Here is a 22,537-nt window from a genome sequence, read left to right on the forward strand (position 1 = left end):
ATACAAATACAGATACAAATACTGACTCCGCTGCACACCCCCTACCCTGGGCCCAACTCACTTTTCCAAAGCATTTTTCAAACATTGTGCACTTCGCCTTTAAATTGCATTTAGGCATTTTTTTTCAGTAACTTTTTATGCTGATAATTACATTATGATTATTATATAATCATTGCGTATGCATATTTAGTGATTGCATATTCATAGTGTACTTTTCATTAATACATTTAATGTTAATGTTGTACAATTTGATAGAAGTAGCTCTGTAATTGCATTTCTCTGATATTGGTTTTATATTGTTTCTCTTTGGTCAAGAGATTATGTATGTGTCAGGACTCTGCCTTGAAGTCTTGTTATATTTGTATTTTGTCATGGTGGCAGAGTTCTGGCAGTCCCTGGCCTTGTGTGGAGGTTCATGCCTTGTTTTTGTGTTTGGCATGTACCTCCGGTGTCTTGTCATTTGTCCCCGCTCCCTCGTCCTCCTGCTTATTGTTAATTATCACTTATTCCCATCACCTGTTCCCGCTTGTTACCTTGTTTGCTTTCTTCTATTTAATGTCAGTGTATCTTTTGTTCTGTGCAGGTTCATTGTGTTCTGTTCTCGTGGTCGTGTTGCTGTCTAGTCTAGTAATCCAGTCATAGTGAAGTGTTATATGTTTTCATGTTTTGTACCCCCTCGTGGGTTTTGTTTTGTCAAAAGAATAAAGTGTTTTCTGTTTATCCCTGACATCGTTGCATTTGGGTTCATCTGTCCAGCAATCCTCACAGTATGTCTCTGTGCTTGCTTGATTAATTTACTTTAGATATTTTTGTAATGTACACAACACAATATAAAGTATATTAAATTGTTCTGTATTCAAAATCTGTGTATGTGTCTTAATATTTAATGATTTTAATATAACATTTTAAATATTAAAAACAGCTTTATAATAAAATAGTAGTGTAATGCTAATACATTTCTATTAATGTAATGCTAGTATATTTCTAATATGCTGAAGTACTATTAAAGTGTTCTTAAAGCACAGTTAAATTAAGCTTTAAATGTATTCTAACTGTATTTTTAAGTGTATGAGAAGTGCATTTCAAATGAATTTGAAAGAAGTACACTTAAATTGCACTAAAAATATTTAAAGTTGTTCCAATTTAACACAATTTCAATATATTAAATATAATGCAAATAGATTAAAATTGACCTTAAATATATCTTGAAATGCATTTAATATATTTGAAGTTGTTTCAATATAATACATTTAATATGCATTTAGTATAGACGGTTTCAGCAGTAACAACATAAACAAGCGGCTGTCGCGGTCCGCAGTAACTTCCGGTAAACTCCGCTAATAATTAATAACAACAAAGTACTTTAAACGTAGTTTATTTATATAACAAGCAAAACAACAACACATAGATTACCTTGGAAACCAAAACATTTTATATTTTTGACGAGGCATTTGTTCAAGAGATCAGTTTAGCAACTAGTTAGACCATTAAAAAAACGAAACCGGAAGTAAGGTTCGGAACAGACGTGTATCACGTGCGTCCGATGAAACCGTCTATAGTAGCATTTAAATATATTAAGTATGTCCCAAAAAATACTATTTAAATATATTTCTTTTTCACCTGGGTAACTATTTGATACTCACCCTCCCTCTAATAGCACACAAAGTTAAGTTTCTCCATACAGTCTCTGTTCTCCCAGCTCTGAGTTTTCATGTTTAGAGATCCACAGTAAGTGTATTTAACAGGACAGGCTGGCAGCATCACTCCACTGCCACTTGTTTGAGATCCGTTGCAGACCAATCCAGTTTTCTGACTTTAGGCTTAACGAGTTGATTTCCTCCTGGCTGTCAACACTTAACAAGTCTACATAGCAGCTTCTGCAGTGACTTTGAGCATCTGTCCATTTTGAGTCATTAATAAAATGAATTTGTTGTCTTTTCAGAGCTGCTGTCAGCTCACAATGAGCTGAGAGGAGAAGGGCAAACATGACAATCTTTATCTCTTCTGTGAAGGGTGAGTCAGTCAACACTCTCCTAAAACACACTTCATATAGACATACGTTAAATTTGTTAGTCAATAATATATGTAAATGAACACCTAAGAAAATCTATGAAAAAAGCTCAGAAATAAAGTTTAATGAATAAAAGAAGAAGAATCTGTTTTTAGATGCTTCTACTCAGCAACTTTCATTAAATGGTTTGTGTTGCAAAGTTGATATATTGTTTATATGCAAATTTCATTTTTGCATCTCGTTTCTTTAAGTTGAAATTCTTGTAGGTGTCCATTGCCTTAAAGGGATAGTTCAACTAAAAACGAAAAATCTTTAATAATTTTCTCATACTCATCTTGTTATTAATCTGTATTTCTTTTTTCTGATGAACACAAAACATTATTTTTTTTATAGATGCTTGTAAGCACACAGCTGATTGTAACCATTGACTTCCATAGTAGAATAACAAATACGATGGAATTCAATGGGTACTGTCAACTGTATACCATCATTTATCAAAATATCTTCAGCATTTATCACAATACTTATGTGTTTTTCCTCATATGGAAGTCAATGGTTACAATCTCTGCCTGCATCCCAATTTACCAGCTTATACTATTCACTAAAATCCCACCTACTTTTTTTCCTATGGGAAAGTGTAGGCATTTGTGTGCTTTGAAGAGATGATACATACTTAATCTAATTTTGACTACTATTTAATACTGTTTTATGTGAATTGGGATTTGTGGCAAGTGTCCTGTGAGTGTTTGTAAGTGTTTTTACTGTGATTTGCATGTGAGGGGTTACCTGAGTTGACAGAAAATCTGTTAACAGTAAGAGATAGATTTGTCTAAATGCCAAAAAATAAAGTCAAGCCTTTTTTTAAAAAACAATACTGGTAGATGATTGTTTGTGATTAATATAATAGTGCTTTATTACAAGTAATTAGAAGTAATGTTAAAAACAATCAGGGCTTTTATCAGATGGATTTCCAGCATTGAGAGACACTGGTTTAACATTATCTGCTTAAATAACATAAGAGTCAAGTGTCTTTAGTTCTCACAGTTTGTAGTCGCAGTCTGGTTCTCTTCTGATGTCATCTTTTTCCTTTTAAAGGCAGTGTAGTTGATTTGATCCAAAAAATAGTTTTAGTTATGCTGGTTAAAAGTCTCCTGTGTCTGATAACAATCACAATGTTAAGTTGTCTAAATGTATTTAAATATATGTTGCAGGCACCATACGTCATTATTGCATTTACTTCCGCTGTGTAAACAGAGAGAGAATGGCAAACAACCAAACTTTCCTGCTGACAAGTGACACAAGCCAAAGACACTTTTTTAAAACGGTGACGACAAAAAAAATTCTGGCTTAGTAAATTGTAAAAACCCAAATTTACATAGGTACTGCTTTTCCACAATAGAGACATCTGGGCCATTGAATTATAAGAAAATAATGCACACCCAAGGTCATGCCGTCAAATATTCTTCTTATACCACGGTTACCACAAACATTGCCTATTTTTAGGGCATTTGAAAAGTTAGGTGTGCAGTTATCGAAAAGTGATGCGTACCCATGGAACATTTCTCAAGCATTCAACAGACCCGTGATATAAATGCTAATATCCACACATACATGTATATACACATAGTACCACTTATAATATAATAGTATACATTCTCAGTTAAGGCAAAACCATTTTATGCATCATCACTACTTGGATTACAAACACAGACATAAATTAAAAGTAACTTTTGTGATATTCATCATCAATATACAGAAGTATAATATTAAGGTCAAATATTAACCATAAGCACTACTTTTATATAAATTGTTCATACTATGCTTTGTAAATTTACCATATTATTATTTTAAATAAATAGCTACCTAGACATAACTTATTTTATTTGTCATCGTTTTGCATGTGATCTTCTTAAAGCTTTTGAAAAAAGACAAAAAAGTACATGTTAGTAGATGTATTGTACAAGAATTTCAGTATTGAATATCATTATGTAATAATTTATTTATCAAACACTGAATATCCACACAGCGTATAAAAGCATAATTTCGAATATGTGATACTTACCGTCCTCTTTAATAGCATACAAAGTTAAGTTTCTCCATACAGTTTCTGTTCTCCCAGCTCTGAGTTGTCATGTTTAGAGATCCACAGTAAGTGTAATTGGCAGGACAGGCTGGCAGCTGGACACTAACGTATCCCAGATCCTCATCACTTAACCAGAACCATGAACCTGCCAAGAACCGTAGACCTGTCCACACACTTGATGTATCAGCAGTGGTTTGTTTGGCTTGGGTTAAATGTAAATTTGTTGGCAGACTGGCCAGATCAGTGATGAGTCCTGCAGTATTGTAACGCGTCCTCCCAGCTCTTATTCTCTTTAACCACAATCAGTTCAGTGTCCCACTTGTAGCAGAAGTAAGGGTGTGACTCTGCACATTTCCTGTCATTCAAATAGCCCTTGTTCACCATAGCACAAATGTTTTTGACTTGTTCGTTTGGTTGTCCACCTGCCCAGATAATAAAACTGCTATCGCCTCCATCACTCCACTGCCAGTTATTTGTAGGCATCAGTCGCAGACCAACCCAGCTGTCTGAGTTTGAACTTTTTAAGGCTGTAATTTCCTCCTGGCTGTCAACACTGGACAGGTCTACATAGTAGTCTCTGCAGTGACTTCGAGCTTGTGTCCATGTCGTGGCATTACTAAAATAAAAGTGTTGTCTCTTCAGAGCTGTTGTTAGCTCACAATGAGCTGACAGGAGAAGAGCAAACACGACAATCTTCATCTCTTCTGTGAAAGGTGAGGTCAGTCAGTGCTGTCCTTAAACACACTTTATATAGGCAAACTTTTCATTTGTTAGTCAGTAATGGATGCAAATTATTACATAAGAAAATCAACCGAAAAAGCTCAGAAATAAAGTTTAATGAATGAAAGAAGCCAGAACTCATCATCATCTGTTTTAAGATGCTTTTACTCAGCAACTTTCATTAAATGGTTTGTGTTGCAAAGTTGATATATTGTTTATATGCAAATGTCATTTTTGCATCTCGTTTCCTCAAGCTGAAATTCTTTTAGGTGTCCATTGCCTTAGGGGTGCCCAAACTTGGTCATAAAGGACCGGTGTCCTGCAAAGTTTAACTCCAACTTGCCTCAGCACACCTTTCTAGTAAGCTTAGTAAGACCTTAATCAGCTGCTTTACGTGTGTTTGATTAGGGTTGCAGGTAAACCCCTGCCTTAAAGGGATAGTTCACCCAAAAATGAAATTTTTATCATTTTCCCTTTTTTTCTCTTGTCTGGTTAAAACCAGACCATTCTCAGTAGTAACTGAGTTATGGTCTGACAAAGCTTCATGGACAAATAATTTCCAAAGGTGGTTTCACCAGCGGACGTCTTTCAAATGCCTCTGTGTCCAATTGGATAGACCTAAAACCATCACAGCGATGAAGGAGATGACATATGCAGAGACTTTTCCAGGATTCAGTCAGTAAGACAGCAATAACATCTTGAGGCATGAAGGCTTTGAGTGTTGTTCTTTGCTCGGGTTTTAACAAAAAGAAAAAGCTTAAATGGCTTAAAAAAGACGAGATTTGAGTGATGTTCCACAGCGGCATCCATCTTTGTACTGTACAAAATCTGCTTCACCGTCGATGCGCTTGTCATCGTGTAAAGCTGCGATTTCTCTGCATTAGAAATGGCTTGAATGGCCTCTTTGCCCTCTTTGCCAGACTATTTGCAAAGCAAATCTAAATTTGCCGGAAGTTGTCTGGGTTTTCCCAGGCTAATGTTCAACCTGGTCTCATGGGAAATACGTACCTCTGTACACTTTTTTGCAGGACCACAAATATGTACTAACAGGTACGTATTGCTACAGTTTTGAAAAATAAACGTCCACTGGGGTCGCTAAAGAGAAGAACTCCATGTGACATAATTAGGAGTTGCATTACATTACATCGCGAGATTTAACAACGCATGTTGGTAAGTTAAGTCTCTTTAATTTGATATAAAGTTTATTACTCTATATAAATCAGGTTAAACGTGTTCAATTCAATCGCTGTTTTATATCTGTCAGTTCTGCTTAGGTTTATTGTATCTCAAAATGATTTTAAATCAGCACATCGTAACTAACTTAAAGCGATTAAATGCCATCTTCAGCTTTTACGTGACGTGATGCAGATTCGACCAGTTTATAATAGTCATAGTAGGATAAAGGTAACGCGATACGCGTCGAGTTTACCATGCTTTACCACGGTAACAGTATATTTCGGCTACTGCGTGCTAAAATCCGATTCGCGTCGAATTTACCATGCTTTACCACGGTAACAGTTTCGGCTACTGCGTGCTAAAATCCGATTCGCGTCGAATTTACCATGCTTTACCACGGTAACAGTGTATACTCTCACCTCAGGGCCCCCCCTCCCAGAATGTTTTAGATGTCTTCATATATAACACCTCCCTTACGAAAACTAACCATGGTTTTATTGTGGTAAAAGTGTAGTAACCATGTTTTTTTGTGTATTGATTACTATGAGCAAAACCATGGTTTTTCTACAATAAGCATGCTTAAACTATGGTTTTTGAAAACCATGGTAACTACAAAACAACCATGGTTTTGACAAACACCTGATTCCACTCATCAGTCTTGTTCCAGAATGTTTAAAACGTTCCTTAATTAACACACTAACAAGCTAATGAACTGAATCAGCCCTTACAAAATTTAAACATGGTTTTATTCCAATTAAAACCAAAAAAAACATGGTTACTGTAACTACAATAAGCATGCTTAAACTATGGTTTTGAAAACCATGGTAACGACAAAATAACCGTGGTTTTGACCACCATAGTTTTCAAAAACCATAGTTAAACCATGGTTATTGTAGTTACTGCAGTAACCATGTTTTTTTTTTTATTGTAGTAAAAACCATGGTTAAATTTTGTAAGGGCTGATTCAGTTCATTAGCTTGTTAGTGTGTTAATTAAGGAACGTTTTAAACATTCTGGAACAAGACTGATGAGTGGAGTCAGGTGTTTCATATAAGGAGACATTTAAAACATTTTGGGAGGGGGACCTTGAGGACTGAAGTTGGGAACCACTGACCTAAAGGATTATTAGGAACACCTGTTCAATTTCTCATTTATGCAGTTATCTAATCAACCAATCACATGGCAGTTGCTTCAATGCATTTAGGGGTGTGGTCCTGGTCAAGACAATCTCCTGAACTCCAAACTGAATGTCAGAAATGGAAAGAAAGGTATGGCGTTTAATCAGACCCAGCACACACAAAAACCACGCGTGAGTGAGAGATACGAGCACGCGAACACTATTCGAGCGCTAAAAAGCAGAACACAATTGTGTAAAGCATCCTTGCGAGAGCGCACCTCCGCTCAGCACGCACAAATGCAGTCACGCGAGCAAGGGCTTGGATGAGCTTTTGCACGACTCTGACTCTCTCTATGCTCTCACAGCTGTACCACACACGCTCGCTCGATCAATATGACTATTGGGTCTTTGGGGGCGGGACATTGACTGATGTCTTCGTGCCTATGATTGGTTGGTTGATTTAATCAGTGATTCGTTCTAAGATCTTCTGTTCTCAATTCGTATCCAGTCAATCTAGGTAGAGAAGACACGTTTTAATAGGACCATTATGTCGGAGCACGTCATTTTAAAACATTGTCTTGTTTGATCCATGCAATAGGCTGCAAACCAAACAATAATGCCAATTTTATTATATATTTTGTTTACTGTTTATCATCCTGCAATATATACTATAGGCTACATATTGACATTGTCAGGTTACAGAGTTGGTTCAGACTTAGCATTAGCAAACTTTAGTATAGTCCTGTACATATATATAAACAAACTAAATTTCACACACATATATATATATATATATATAAAATATTTGTACAGGACTATACTAAAGTTTCCTAATGCTAAGTCTGAACCAACTCTGTTCATATATTATAAAACTAATATATATATTAGTTTTTGTAGCCATTCTGTATCTTTTTAGGGTTAAAATAGCATTTAATTTTACTTTGTTGTTGTATTTGAGTTTCATTTCATTTGCCATAATATGGTTGTTAAATTATCTACATATTAAACAACAAACAAAATTAATACCTTAAAAAGGGGCATATTGTTTGGTTATGTTTGCATGGTTTAAACAAGACTAATGTTTTAACATAGATTACCTACTCCGACATAATGATCATATTAAAACATGTTTTCTCTACCTAGATTGACTGGAGATGGATTGTGGAACAAGAGATCATGCATGTCACTAATCAAATCAAACAACCAATCACAGATGCAGAGACATCAGTCAATGTCCCGCCCCCAAAGTCGCAAAAGTAATCTCGAGCGAGCGAGCGCGTGTGGTGCAGCTGTGAGAGCATAGAGAGAGTCGAGCAAGCGCTCATCCAAACCCTTGCTCACGTGACTGCATTTGTGCGCGCTGAGCGGAGGGGCGCTCTCGCGAGGATGCTTTTTCCGCGTGCGAATAGTTTTCTGCGCCATGTATCTCTCCCTCGCGCGTGGTTTTTGTGCGCGCGACTTTTGGGTCTGATTAAACGCCACAGAAAGGTTTTAAGGATTTAAGCAATTTTGAGTGTGGTATGGACTGATTCAAGCTGACAGAAGAGCAACTGTGACTGAAATAACCACTCGTTACAACCGAGGTATGCCGCAAAGCATTTGTGAAGCCACAACACGCACAACCTCGAGGTGGATGGGCTACAACAGCAGTAGACCCCATCGGGTACTACTTATCTCCACTACAAATAGGAAAAAGAGGCTACAATTTGCACGAGCTCACCAAAATTGTTGAAAAATGTTGCCTGGTCTGATGAGTCTCTGTTGAGACATTCAGATGGTAGAGTCAGAATTTGGCATAAACAGAATGAGAACATGGATTCATCATGCCTTGTTACCACTGTGCAGGCTGGTCGTGTAATGGTGTGGGGGATGTTTTCTTGGCACACTTTAGGCCCCTTAGTGCCAATTGGGCATCGTTTAAATGCCACGGCCTACCTGAGCATTGTTTCTGACCATGTCCATCCCTTTATGACCACCATGTATCCATCCTCTGATGGCTACTTCCAGCAGGATAATGCACCATGTCACAAAGCTTAAATCATTTCAAATTGGTTTCTTGAACATGACAATGAGTTCACTGTACTAAAATGGCCCCCACAGTCACCAGATCTCAACCCAATAGAGCATCTTTGGGATGTGGTGGAACGGGAGCTTTGTGCCCTGGATATGCATCCCACAAATCTCCATCAACTGCAAGATGCTATCCTATCAATATGGGTTAACATTTTTAAAGAATGCTTTCAGCACCTTGTTGAATCAATGCCACGTAGTATTAAGGCAGTTCTGAAGGCAAAAGAGGGTCAAACACAGTATAAGTATGGTGTTCCTAATCCTTTAGGTGGGTGTATTTACTGCGATGTTTGAAGTTAAAGCCTGATAAGCATTGCATTTACCATGCGTTTACCACAGTAACTGTAGATTTAGTGTGTTATTTTTAGTTAAAGCCTAGAAAACACAACCTGTATCGTGCTGCTACCATAGTAAAGTTATTTCTGTTGTGGTACATGTGCTTAATGCATAGTACCAAACCCTTTTTTTAGTAAACACAAACCTTACAATGGTAGGTCTACTGTGGTATATGGTACAGTAAGCATTGCATATATGCTTTTAGCACAGTAACTGTACTAATGTGTTGTATTCAGTTAAAGCACAGTAACACAAACCATTGCCATGGTTTAAACACAGTCACTGTAGTTTAGCCTTTTAATTTGTAATAAAAGCAGCGCTATCACAACACTTACCTATCTTTTAATACCTTTCATGTCCAATCATTGTTTTTGTCTTGCAGTTACTCCATATCAGTCATTTGATGGACAGTGGGCAACCAAATTAAAAAGATGGCAATTTCTGCAAAATGATCAATATTAATAAATAGATACTCATATTTGCACTACATACTTATATTTGTTTTCTTATTATGTTTGTTTGACTGGATACTCTGGTTTAGTCTATTTTGTTTTCTCTTCTCAGCTCCACAAGTTGGAAATACTTGGTGTCTTACCAATGTTATTTATAACTTTGCAGAGAATCCTGCACCACTCTACCAAAATTTAAGGTAAAAAACGTATTCAGAGCCATCTTTTAATACCTATCATGCGACTATATGAGGCTGTTTTTGGAGGTTGGCCAATGTATTTATACATTTGACCACCTATTAACTTGTTTACCTACATGTTTGCCCTTGACCCTCCAGAAAATGTTGGTTGTATGATGTTTTAGTAATTGTTTATTAATTATATGGTTTAACTCATGGCAATGTGGGCGTCATAACTCAATGTAACACTAATTTGACTTTTTCATTATACACTATTTTTGTAATTGATATGTCTAATGGTTCTCTGCAATTTTCTACAGGTTGCCCCTCTAGAGTCAGTTGCCCCACCACTATGGTCAGAGACCCCACCGCTGCAGCCGAAGACCCCGCCTCTCCAGTCAGCGACCCCACCACTGTGGCCAGAGACCCTGCCATTACCATCATAGGCCCCACCACTACAATCAACCACCCTGTCACTACAGTCAGCGTTTCCGCAACTGTGGCCAGAGAGTCCACCACTACCATCAGAGGCCCTGCGACTACTGTCAGCAACCCCGCAACTGCGGCCAGAGACCACAGATGTGGTAAATTACTTTTATTTTAATATTGATAGTTGCTAAATTAAATCCACTCGAGTTTACTGGTTATTGGTTATTTAGGGCGCACTCACATTATCCAAACCAAACCAAACCATGCCCCAGCGCGATTGTCACCCCTCCCTACTCCCCCAGGTGCACGCGCTCACACTGTACTTTTTGTCGATCCGAGTCCGGGCGCGCTTTCGTCATTAAAATGCGATTGTTTTGAAAAAAGCTCTCCCTTAACACTGGAACCCACCATAATAATAAGTGTGTTTTTTATTCTGAGTCGTTTGGTGCGCGATTACAGACAGCCTTCTCACATGTCATCATATTCCTTAGTTGATCTGTCAGGTGCGCAGCTCGGACATTGACGTAACCCCGCTGCGCGCATCAAAAGGTTTTTACGGCGGCAGATGAAGGTGAGTGGTCGCGCAGCTGACGTCTTCACCTTTTGAATCGCGTTAAGGCGCGAATGCGCTCACACCACAGCCTTCCGCGCCTGAGCCCAAGTGAACCGGGCTCTGGCCCACCTCTGCAACCCGGCCGTGGCGCGATTAACCAATCCGTGCCCGGGCGCGAAACAGAGCAATCACACTTTTCAAACAAACCAGGCTTTGGGGGTCAAACGCGCCCGAGCGCAGTTTGGTTTGGATAGTGTGAGTGCGCCCTTAAACGTTCATGGACCCCATTCACTTCCATGGTAGGACAAAAGAATACCATGAAAGTAAATGTCCATGAATGGTTTGGTTACAAACATTTCTCAAAATATCTTTCTTTGTGTTCATCGGAACAAAGAAGTTTAAACAGGTTTGTAACAACATGAGAGCGAGTGATGACAGAATCTTTTTAATAGTGTGCTGCAGGTATGGCTTATTTTGTAGCCTAACCCAGAAATTAGCGGGACACTGGTTCCCTCAATAAAAAGCCTATTCATATTTGAATCAAAAGTCTATGGGATAATGAATGGGCTTTTTAGAAAGGGAAACATTGTACTGCTAACTTCCGGGTTAGCCTACAAAAGTAGGTCACCCCTGCGGCACTCTGTTTTTTTAAACAACACTGTGTACAACTAAATTGTTTTTTTTCCTTTATAGTGGCAAGAAGTTCCTGGGTGTCTGAGGATGCTGTACAGTAGTATGTGTCTGTTTAAAAACATGCCATTATACATATCAATACAGTATTTGTCATCATAGAAAGTTATTCTATACATTTTGTTTAACACTTTAGTTTGTCTTATTCTTGAAGGTCTGTTGTTGTCAAAATGTATTGATATTTAGATATAAAAATCAGGAAAAAAAACAGTTTTGTTGTCAACACATCTACACATGTTGTTGTTACACTAATGTGTGGTGAATACTATGTATTAAAGATGTTTATATACAAAATTGTATAAATAAGTTCTTGTGATTTTTATTTCATAATTGATTTGGATAAAAAGGAAATACAAATTTCCTTCTCCTAGAAATGAATATTTAAGACAATAATGTGCTACATACTACCTACATGAACTCTGAACCTTGTTGTTATATTGAGTGGCCTGGTAAACAATTAAGTTTTACATGTCTACTGAATGTTTACATGGTTGTCTTTATTTACCGTCATCTCTGTACTCTTGATTTTGTTCTACAGATCATACTAATAAAATAAATGATGAAACCTATTTTAAATGGGCATTGCTGTTGTTGTTGTTTTTATGGGGGGGGGGGGGGCACTGTCATGTAATAGTAAAGCTGGAACTGAGGTGATAATAACACCATTGTCTTTTTAGATTTGCTTTTAGCTGATTAAAATGTTTCATGATTGATAAACATTACATGGCAGTTTAATTGAACTGAGTTAACTTTTAAATTGCTTCAGCTAAATTCACACTATATCTTCTTGACAATAGAAATTGTTTTGTAATTGATCTTTACCTCATTGATTGCTACTTTGTAACTACTTTAAAACAATATTTAGTATAAAAATAAGGGTGACCTGACTTCTTATCCTGTTATGACAATGAATTGCTTAAGTATTTACAATTTTCTCGTTGCCATTTTGTAAAAAATATATATATATATAAAATATATAAACAAAAATCTGTGGCCTAGCCATACTGTTTATTTCAAAATTACTGACAAATGCATCATATAAATTCACAAAACACCATATAAAACCTAATGTGATCTTAATGTAGGAATACTCTCAGAAGAATAAAGTCACAAAAGCTGACACTGGGGTGGTGCCCTTTCAGAAACTACACGGAGTACCTAAGGAGTGCATATGGGTAAATATTGGTAGCCTACCAAATGTGGATAAATCTGTGTGCATTGGTTTTGGAGGGCCACTGTCCTCCAAGTTTAGCTTCAACCTTAATCAAACACACCTAAAAGACATTTCATATTCATCCTGCAGTCTTTGATTAGAACTTTCAGGTGTGGTTAATTAGGGTTGGAGCTACACTTTGCAGGACCAGGAATGCCCACCCCTGGGACCTTTTTAAAACGGGTAGGCAACATCAGTCTGGAGTGCTGATATCCTGCAGAGTTTAACTCCAGCTCTAAGCACACATGAACAACTTATCAAGGTCTAAAGAGTCATCTTAAACTACTTGTAGGCAATGTTTATCAGGGTTAGAGCTAAAATCTGCAGGACATCGGCAATACCGACCTTGCCAACACCTGTTTTGAAGGAGTTCTGTCCCAGTGAAAGTTTTTGTACCATATTTCTGAGTGCATAAAACAGAAGAAAAAAGAAGTGTTATAAATGTGACGCAGCAGAGTTTGTTGTCTTTTATTATGCAAATACATCTGTGTATGTTTTACTGCCCTTTCACACCCAAGTGCCCAGTAGGCCTAAAACCTCTGTAAGAGGACAAAAGCCTATTTCAAAAGTCTGTAAATCAATGTCTAATTAGTGCATCAAAGTGAAAACTACTTATGCTGTGTTTACTAAATAATGTTGGACACACTTTTCAGACATACATGAAAAGGTAGTATACCTGCATTTTAAGACATGTTAACCATACCAGATTTTAACCTGCCCTGCCCCTCAAAGATGACATATACAGAAGTTTGCATAATGAACATATTTGGATAATCATTTAGTGATTAAAGGTAATATTTATTTAATTTTAATCCCTAAATGTGTTAAACTACATTATCCATAAGTCTCCATCATATTATTGCTGACAATGGGGAAACATGGTGCTGACATTCTCTGCTGAAAAAACAGCATACCAGCAAGACCAGCATATGTTGTGGTTTGGTGCTGGTTTGCTAGTGAACACCAGCTAAACTAGCCCCAAACCAGCATTAGCACCAGCTAAACCAGCACCAAACCAGCAATAGCACCAACATCCCATACCAGCAAGACCAGCATATGTTGTGTTTTGGTGCTGGTATGCTGGTGACCACCAGCTAAACCAGCATAGACCAGTATTCCCATGCTGGTCCGCATGCTGGTTTGATGTTGTTTTTTTCAGCAGGGTTTGTAGTTCAGTTTTCTCAGCTAAGAAACGCGTTATTGTTAGCTGATAGCATTTCAAGTGTAACAGTAGCACCAAAACATAATTTGCGACATGGAATACTTTTTTATATGGGTTAAAAGAAGATTCATGTGGCGCTGCGAAAATCCAATTGTCGTATGACATCAAAGTATCGCGGGAGGGACTCGAAAACACGAAGAGCAGTCCGATCTCGCGGCACTTTGATGTCATATTGTAATTGGTCTGCGCAGCGAAAGAACACCATGACAACTTAGCTGACCAAAGACCTCCTGTCCATAAGTTTTCGAAAGGATCTTTTAATTTTATTCTGCTGAATTGACACGTGTCTATATGTTCTGTTTAATATTGATATTTTTTATTAAATATAATACTAACATTTTCGATGGTAGATCGATTTGTTTGGTTTGCCTGGCACATAGGCTGTAGACTGCTATCATAACCATTATCCTTTTAGGCTATCAAACATTTAGTCATAAAGCGTTGACTACATGTCAATCAAAGAAATGAGCCTGTGCAAATACTTTAATTACAGATTTTTATTCTAGAGCAATGAAGTTTGTAACATTAAATATACATATCATAATAGTACAATTTATGATAAAAAACAGGAAGTTGTTTTCACGTGAATTTGGTCAATTTTATTTGTCACTTTATGAATAACAATGAAAGCATTTTACAACACTGTCCAAAAAGTCATAAATGTTACATCAGTAATAATAACACTAATATCAGCAACGTATTACAATATCTAATATAAAAATGATTGGACAAACAATATAAAATTACATATTTTCACAACACCTTTGTAATGTAAATGTAAACAATGTAAAACATTACTAAGATAAACATCACAGCATACAGTCTTGTTTAATTAACTGAAACTAAAAAAGACAGTCTATATTTATGTGGTGGAGTCTATATATCGTATGTGATGCTTAATATTAAAGGAAAAAAGGTCAACTGGCAGTTTCAGTAATATACACAAGATAAAATACAGATATAATCACATAGATGACATAAGGTAACTTGGGACGTGGGGAAATAAGATGAACTATTTAACTATTGGGAGACAACTTTATCATTCTAAACAAGTTTTCATCCACTACACTAGTGAATTGCAACTTCAATCGATCACAAGGCCTAAGCCTAGTCCCAAACTAAAATGTATATTTGAGCTGTCTTAACAAAAAAAAAAACTTTTACTGACATATCTTTAAATATATCAGTGCCATAATTTTGTCTCAAGATGCACATCAGTAAGTTTATTTGTTAGTCACATTTTTAAAAGTAGTGTAAATGTCCAATTTTAGCTAAGGCATAATCCTGGTTTAACCTTGACCTTGTCTTTAAAATCTGACTTGAGTGTACACTTTATACTGACTGAGGAAACAATGACTTTTCATACTCATCCTCATCATCATCATCATCACCACCACCACCACAATAGTGGATATCCTCTTAATCCATGTGAATTTCCCTAAAGTAATCATCATCTTCTATGTTCCCAAACAGCTCAGAAAAGTTGTCAAGCACAGTACAGTACAACTGGCAAACAGAGGAGATGATGTAGTATTGTCTTTTCTTTAGCAGGAAGTGAAGTCCTAGAACTCCACTGTCAGAGAAACCACACTCCTGGTCTGTACCTATCAAACAAGAACAACAAATATTTAGTAATTAATATATAATTGTAATCCATGCTCTGCAGAATTTAGAGAACCATACACTTTACCAGTAGGAAGCAGCAGTCATGGCTAATTAGCAGAGGTTTCATTTAAAATCTGCAGAGACCCCCCATGACCAGGATTGGTGACGACCGTCCTACAGCATGAAAGTAAAAACATAAATACACATTATACTAAATATATTTAAATTGGAATGAGTAACAAGACATACCATGCTCATTCCATACCCATGGCCATGCGTAACTCCCAGATGCCAGAATTGTATCAGCTGACAGCAGTTTTTCAGGTGCTGCCCTGTTATACTCATCTATAGTCACAACGAATTTGGCCTTTTCCTCCTAAATCTTTCGGTGAAGTTTGTCTTCTCTCTTTTCCATCTTAAGAAACAAATGTGATTTGTCATAATCTGTACAGTTTAAAACTTTATCTTAAAATGTTATATAAATGCATTTATGTATGATACATACAAGTGAATGATCAAAGTATATTTTGCACAAATGTATGAATATTTAAATTAATGCTGTCCAGGGTTGAAATTTGTTAGAAGTCGGAAAATTATTTAATGATGATTTTGAGGTTAACCTGTTTGTCGGTTGCTTCCTCTGCCTGATGCTATTATAATCATTTCACTCGCACTCTGGAGCCGCAGAGTGTAAGAAATTCAAGTTTTGATGGCATTAAAACAAAGCAACAATGCAACATACATGCTTATCTTAAAAAGCATGGTAACTTCAATGCGTATTGTTTTAACTACAAATAACACAGTAGATCTATAGTTACTGTGGTAAAAGCATGGTAAATGCAACGCTTATCATGCTAGAGCTACAAACAACGCACTTAATACAATCACCTAAAGGATTATTAGGAACACCATAGTAATACTGTGTTTGACCCTCTTTCGCCTTCAGAACTGCCTTAATACTATGTGGCATTGATTCAACAAGGTGCCGAAAGCATTCTTTAGAAATGTTGTCCTATATTGATAGCATAGCATCTTGCAGTTGATGGAGATTTGTGGGATGCACATCCAGGGCACGAGGCTCCCATCCACCACATCCCAAAGATGCTCTATTGGGTTGAGATCTGGTGACTGTGTGGGACATTTAAGTACAGTGAACTCATTGTCATGTTCAAGAAAACAATTTGAAATGATTCGAGCTTTGTGACATGGTGCATTATCCTGCTGGAAGTAGCCATCAGAGGATGAGTACATGGTGGTCATAAAGGGACGGACATGGTCAGAAACAATGCTCAGGTAGACCGTGGCATTTAAACGATGCCCAATTGGCACTAAGGGGCCTAAAGTGTGCCAAAAAACATCCCCCACACCATTACACCACCAGCCTGCACAGTGGTAACAAGGCATGATGAATCCATGTTCTCGTTCTGTTTACGCCAAATTCTGACTCTACCATCTGAATGTCTCAACAGAGACTCATCAGACCAGGCAACATTTTTCAACAATTTTGGTGAGCTCATGCAAATTGTAGCCTCTTTTTCCTATTTGTAGTGGAGATAAGTAGTACCCGATGGGGTCTACTGCTGTTGTAGCCCATCCACCTCGAGGTTGTGCATGTTGTGGCTTCACAAATGCTTTGCGGCATACCTCGGTTGTAACGAGTGGTTATTTCAGTCACAGTTGCTCTTCTGTCAGCTTGAATCAGTCCATACCACACTCAAAATTGCTTAAATCCTTAAAACCTTTCTGTGGCGTTTAATCAGACCCAAAAGTCGCGCGCACAAAAACCACCCGCGAGGGAGAGATACAAGCGCGCAGAAAACTATTCGCACGCGGAAAAAGCATCCTCGCGAGAGCGCCCCTCCGCTCAGCGCGCACAAATGCAGTCACGTGAGCAAGGGTTTGGATGAGCACTTGCTCGACTCTCTCTATGGTCTCACAGCTGCACCACACGCGCTCGCTCGTGATTACTTTGGCGACTTTGGGGGCGGGACATTGACTGATGTCTCTGCATCTGTGATTGGTTGTTTGATTTGATTAGTGACATGCATGATCTCTTGTTCCACAATCCATCTCCAGTCAATCTAGGTAGAGAAAACATGTTTTAATATGATCATTATGTCGGAGTAGGTAATCTATGTTAAAACATTAGTCTTGTTTAAACCATGCAAACATAACCAAACAATATGCCCCTTTTTAAGGTATGTATTTTGTTTGTTGTTTAACATGTAGATAATTTAACAACCATATTATGGCAAATGAAATGAAACTCAAATACAACAACAGAGTAAAATGAAATGCTATTTTAACCCTGAAAAGATACAGAATGGCTACAAAAACTAATATATATATATATTGGAGTATATATAATTGGAGTTCAAATCTAGTTTGTTTATATATATGTACAGGACTATACTAAAGTTTGCTAATGCTAAGTCTGAACCAACTCTGTAACCTGACAATGTCAATATGTAGCCTATAGTATATATTGCAGGATGATAAACAGTAAACAAAATATATAATAAAATTGGCATTATTGTTTGGTTTGCAGCCTATTGCATGGATCAAACAAGACAATGTTTTAAAATGACGTGCTCCGACATAATGGTCCTATTAAAACGTGTCTTCTCTACCTAGATTGACTGGATACGAATTGAGAACAGAAGATCTTAGAACGAATCACTGATTAAATCAACCAACCAATCATAGGCACGAAGACATCAGTCAATGTCCCGCCCCCAAAGACCCAATAGTCATATTGATCGAGCGAGCGTGTGTGGTACAGCTGTGAGAGCATAGAGAGAGTCAGAGTCGTGCAAAAGCTCATCCAAGCCCTTGCTCGCGTGACTGCATTTGTGCGTGCTGAGCGGAGGTGCGCTCTCGCAAGGATGCTTTACACAATTGTGTTCTGCTTTTTAGCGCTCGAATAGTGTTCGCGTGCTCGTATCTCTCACTCACGCGTGGTTTTTGTGTGTGCTGGGTCTGATTAAACGCCATACCTTTCTTTCCATTTCTGACATTCAGTTTGGAGTTCAGGAGATTGTCTTGACCAGGACCACACCCCTAAATGCATTGAAGCAACTGCCATGTGATTGGTTGATTAGATAACTGCATAAATGAGAAATTGAACAGGTGTTCCTAATAATCCTTTAGGTCAGTGGTTCCCAACTTCAGTCCTCAAGGTCCCCCTCCCAAAATGTTTTAAATGTCTCCTTATATGAAACACCTGACTCCACTCATCAGTCTTGTTCCAGAATGTTTAAAACGTTCCTTAATTAACACACTAACAAGCTAATGAACTGAATCAGCCCTTACAAAATTTAACCATGGTTTTTACTACAATAAAAAAAAAAACATGGTTACTGCAGTAACTACAATAACCATGGTTTAACTATGGTTTTTGAAAACTATGGTGGTCAAAACCACGGTTATTTTGTCGTTACCATGGTTTTCAAAACCATAGTTTAAGCATGCTTATTGTAGTTACAGTAACCATGTTTTTTTTGGTTTTAATTGGAATAAAACCATGTTTAAATTTTGTAAGGGCTGATTCAGTTCATTAGCTTGTTAGTGTGTTAATTAAGGAACGTTTTAAACATTCTGGAACAAGACTGATGAGTGGAATCAGGTGTTTGTCAAAACCATGGTTGTTTTGTAGTTACCATGGTTTTCAAAAACCATAGTTTAAGCATGCTTATTGTAGAAAAACCATGGTTTTGCTCATAGTAATCAATACACAAAAAAACATGGTTACTACACTTTTACCACAATAAAACCATGGTTAGTTTTCGTAAGGGAGGTGTTATATATGAAGACATCTAAAACATTCTGGGAGGGGGGGGCCTGAGGTGAGAGTATACACTGTTACCGTGGTAAAGCATGGTAAATTCGACGCGAATCGGATTTTAGCACGCAGTAGCCGAAATATACTGTTACCGTGGTAAAGCATGGTAAATTCGACGCGAATCGGATTTTAGCACGCAGTAGCCGAAATATACTGTTACCGTGGTAAAGCATGGTAAACTCGACGCGAATCGGATTTTAGCACGCAGTAGCCGAAACTGTTACCGTGGTAAAGCATGGTAAACTCGACGCGTATCGCGTTACCTTTATCCTAATATGACTATTATAAACTGGTCGAATCTGCATCACGTCACGTAAAAGCTGAAGATAATCGCTTTAAGTTAGTTACGATGTGCTGATTTAAAATCATTTTGAGATATAATAAACCTAAGCAGAACTGACAGATATAAAACAGCGATTGAATTGAACACGTTTAACCTGATTTATATAGAGTAATAAACTTTATATCGAATTAAAGAGACTTAACTTACCAACATGCGTTGTTAAATCTCGCGATGTTATGTAATGCAACTCCTAATTATGTCACATGGAGTTCTTCTCTTTAGCGACCCCAGTGGACGTTTATTTTTCAAAACTGTAGCAATACGTACCTGTTAGTACATATTTGTGGTCCTGCAAAAAAGTGTACAGAGGTACGTATTTCCCATGAGACCAGGTTGCTAATGTTTCTCATGTTGTTGTAAATCTGTATCAATTTCTTTTTTCTGATGAACATAAAAAATATATTTTGATAAATGATGGTAAGCACACAGCTGATTGTAGCCATTGACTTCTATAGTAGCAAAAACAGTACCGTCAACTGTGTGCTTACCATCATTTATAAAAATATCTTATTTTGTGTTCATCCGAATAAAGGATTTCATACAGATTTAGATCAAAACATGAGGATGAGAAAATTATGCTAGCTCAAGATGTCATTTATTTTCATTTAACAATTGGGCCTCAAATGATTAAACGCTTTTAAATAATAAGCTGCTGATATGAGACCAAATATGGAACAAAAAGAGGTTGAACCACAGCTAGTGATGGTCTATGGTTTGGAAAACCCTACCCATGCCCTGCATAAGCCTCTCAGTCTCTTGCTATTAGAGGAAGATCGGACAGGGCTTTATGCAAAGAAGGCTGGTCACAACCCACTCAGTAACAATTAGATAACAGTGGGAAGCATTCCTGTTCCAGCGGGACAGAGGGAATGATGCAAAAGCCAGATCTTCCTCAGTGAGGTTTTAAGTGGAATTTGCATAAATTGAATAACCCTAAAAGGACGTACTGCATATAGACGTCTCTGGGGTGACATCAAGAGGCTACATCATTACAAAGATAAAAAAATTAAGTCACTAGAACGTAATCAATTAATATGAATAGTAATACTTTCAAATTTCCTGATTTGCCTTCATGGTGTTTCCAGGAATATTTTTCCATGAATTTGTTTGCTCGGTAGTGAAGAGCATGGACACAAGTAATGTAGGACGAAAGTTACAAAGTGATTTTCTCAGAGCCCTGACTACATTTGCATTCCAAACTATGAAAACATGTTCAGCACGCAACTCTTGACGGAGCTGCAAAATATTGTACCTTGTAATTTGATAGTCGTTTACCTCAGTTAAAATTACAAGTTGTGTTTATAATTTCATGTTTCGCATTAATGATCAATCTACATGTTATTTAGTGCTCCAATAAAGATAAAATGAGAATTGCATTTATATCACCATAGATTTAGTACACAGTTTATCAAAGTAAACAGACAATAGTGTAGTGCATAATATATTGATGCTGTATGATGTTTATTATGTCTATGCCACCAACAAAGACAACAAAGTCTCTGCCTGCATCCCAATTTGCCTACTTATACTATGCCCTTAAAGCACACCTACTGTTTTGTTATGTGAAAGCGTAGACATTTGAGTGCTTTGAAGAGATGGGAATACTAATTCTAATTTCGACTTATTTAGTACTGATAGTATGTGAATTGGCACCATGCCCCATATGCCCCAGGAGCTTTTGAAATTGTTTCAGCAGGACTGCATTCTTCCCTCGAAATGAACCGAGGAGAGTCAGAATTGACTGGACGCGCTCTTCTGTTAAATGTGCCGATAAATCGATCGAGTCCAGTTCCATACAGAGAAAAGAGATCCTCTGCGTGGGGCAGAGTTTGCTCTTTTCCCAGTTGACCCGAAGACTCAAACGGGCGAGATGCCGAAGCGTTAAATCTCTGTGCTACAGACATCGTAGAACACGACGCTGCAGTCTCCATTGGGACCTCTACCGGCTGTGGACGAGGAGGCTGAATGCCGGAGGACGAATCCCCCGGCCGGTTCAGCACAGTGATGCGGAGGTCATCCTTTGAGAGCCTCACAGCCGCACCGTGGCGACGCTCAACACTCGCAGGACGCAGGTTGCATTTTTCCTGGAGGAAAGACAACCGTCTCCGCAAATCCACAAGGGACATGCTCTCGCAGTAAGAACCACCCTTTGGACCCATGTATTTGCTGCACCCAAGATCGCACGGACGAAAAGCCATCCTTAAAACGACGCTGATCTCCGGATATACGAGAGAGTGGCTGCCTTTAACAAGGCACAAAGCTCTCCGTATCACTCTTTTAGGGAAATTCACTCAGATGCTCAGTTGATGATGCGCACAGGGAAAGGCAACGCACACACTAAACTCAAAACAAAAAAGATACAGAGCCATGGAATACTGCGAAGCGTCCACTGTGATATTGCTAATCCAACCAACTTCAGCAATCGATCCCAACAGAGTAAAGTAGCTTCTCAGTAGCAGATACTGCCGGCTTTCGAAGCGAAAAAGCTCATTTCCATATT

The 22,537-nt window shown here is 37.8% G+C and overlaps 2 long non-coding RNA genes across 5 annotated transcripts; one reads left to right on the plus strand and one right to left on the minus strand.

Moving 5' to 3' along the window:
* Window positions 1-5,799: 5,799 nt before the first annotated feature.
* LOC141362875 (uncharacterized) lies at window positions 5,800-10,714 on the plus strand. 2 transcript variants are annotated; one of them, XR_012368439.1, is made up of 3 exons: window positions 5,800-5,984; window positions 8,251-10,162; window positions 10,462-10,714. It is a non-coding gene; the product is annotated as an uncharacterized lncRNA (long non-coding RNA). The 2 variants fall into 2 exon arrangements; XR_012368438.1 differs by having other exon boundaries at window positions 9,896-10,162.
* A 4,055-nt stretch (window positions 10,715-14,769) lies between these two features.
* On the minus strand, window positions 14,770-20,368 carry LOC141349038 (uncharacterized). 3 transcript variants are annotated; one of them, XR_012368471.1, is made up of 5 exons: window positions 20,185-20,368; window positions 17,498-17,934; window positions 16,103-16,268; window positions 15,939-16,027; window positions 14,770-15,852 (listed from the first exon to the last, which is right to left on the minus strand). It is a non-coding gene; the product is annotated as an uncharacterized lncRNA (long non-coding RNA). The 3 variants fall into 3 exon arrangements; XR_008639322.2 differs by lacking the exon at window positions 17,498-17,934 and having other exon boundaries at window positions 14,777-15,852; XR_008639321.2 differs by lacking the exon at window positions 17,498-17,934 and having other exon boundaries at window positions 14,778-15,852; window positions 16,119-16,268.
* Window positions 20,369-22,537: the final 2,169 nt, after the last annotated feature.

Source organism: Misgurnus anguillicaudatus, unplaced genomic scaffold, assembly GCF_027580225.2.
Source record: "Misgurnus anguillicaudatus unplaced genomic scaffold, ASM2758022v2 HiC_scaffold_29, whole genome shotgun sequence".
NCBI lineage: Eukaryota > Metazoa > Chordata > Actinopteri > Cypriniformes > Cobitidae > Misgurnus > Misgurnus anguillicaudatus.